Consider the following 1,336-nt stretch of genomic DNA (forward strand, 5'->3'; position numbering starts at 1 on the left):
TGGGTCTAGGTGAGTGATCACACCATCGTGGTTATCTGGGTCATGAAGATCTTTTTTGGATAATTCTTCTGTGTACTCTTGCCACCTCTTAATGTCTTCTCTTCTGGGATTTAGGTCCCAGAAGAGAAGAATGGTATTTAGGTCCATACCATTTCTGTCCTTTATTGTGCCCATCTTTGCATGAAATGTTCCCGTGGTATCTCTAATTTTCTTGAAAAGATCTCTAGTCTTTCCCATTCTGTTGTTTTCCTCTATTTCTTTGCATTGATCACTGAGGAAGGCTTTCTTATATCTCCTTGCTATTTTTTGCATTCAGATGGGTATATTTTTCCTTTTCTCCTTTGCCTTTTGCTTCTTTTCTTTTCTCAGCTCTTTGTAAGGCCTCCTCAGACAGCCATTTTGCCTTTTTGCATTTCCTTTTCTTGGGGATGGCCTTAATCACTGCCTCCTATATAATGTCACGAACCTCCCTCATAGCAAGACTAGATGAGTACATAGAAATGAAAGGAGACCTTGAACCCTTGACATTAGGAGTTTAGGAGGGACTTTCTTGATGATCCAGTGGTTAAGACGCCACACTTCCACTGCAGGGGGCACAGGTTTGCTACCTTGTCAGGGTACTAAGGTTCCACATGCCATGTGGTGCAGCTAATAATAATAATGAATTGTTGAAAGAGTTTAGGAACCAAGAAGGAAACAACAATAGCAACTGAGAAATTACAGCCAGGAAGAAAACCAGAAAAAAAACTGAAGAAAGTGTTAAGTGAAGTGTTTTACAGTGTCAGATGATGCTGATATTTTAATTAAAATAACTGGGAACTGACCATTAGATTTGGTAAACTTGGGGTCATGGGTGACCTTTTGAGAAGTGATGAGGGTTAAAGGCTGATTCCCGTGGGTTCAAGGAATAAGGGGTGGAAACGAGGTATTGTTGGTACATAATTTTTTGCTATGATGATAAGGAGAAAATGGGATAATAGCCACAGGCAGAAGTGAAATCGAGAGAGGTTGTTTTGGAGATGGAGGAGCAGGTCTTAATGCTAAAAGAAAACATAGACTAGAGGTGGGAAATTGATGCAGAAGACAGAAAAGAGAATCACTAGAGTAAAATCCTTGAGTGGGCAAAAGTGAATGGGATATAATGTTGTTCAGCTGCTAAGTTGTGTCAGACTCTTAGTGACCCTGTGGACTGCAGCATGCCAGGCTCCCCTGTCCTTCACTGTCCCAGAATTTGCTCAAATTCGTATCCATTGAGTTGGTGATGTAATCTTTTTTTTTTTTTTTTCTTATTAAAAATTTTTTTGTTGTTGTTTTTTTTGGTGATGTAATCTAACCA

Source organism: Bison bison, unplaced genomic scaffold, assembly GCF_000754665.1.
Source record: "Bison bison bison isolate TAMUID 2011002044 unplaced genomic scaffold, Bison_UMD1.0 scf7180017864383, whole genome shotgun sequence".
NCBI lineage: Eukaryota > Metazoa > Chordata > Mammalia > Artiodactyla > Bovidae > Bison > Bison bison.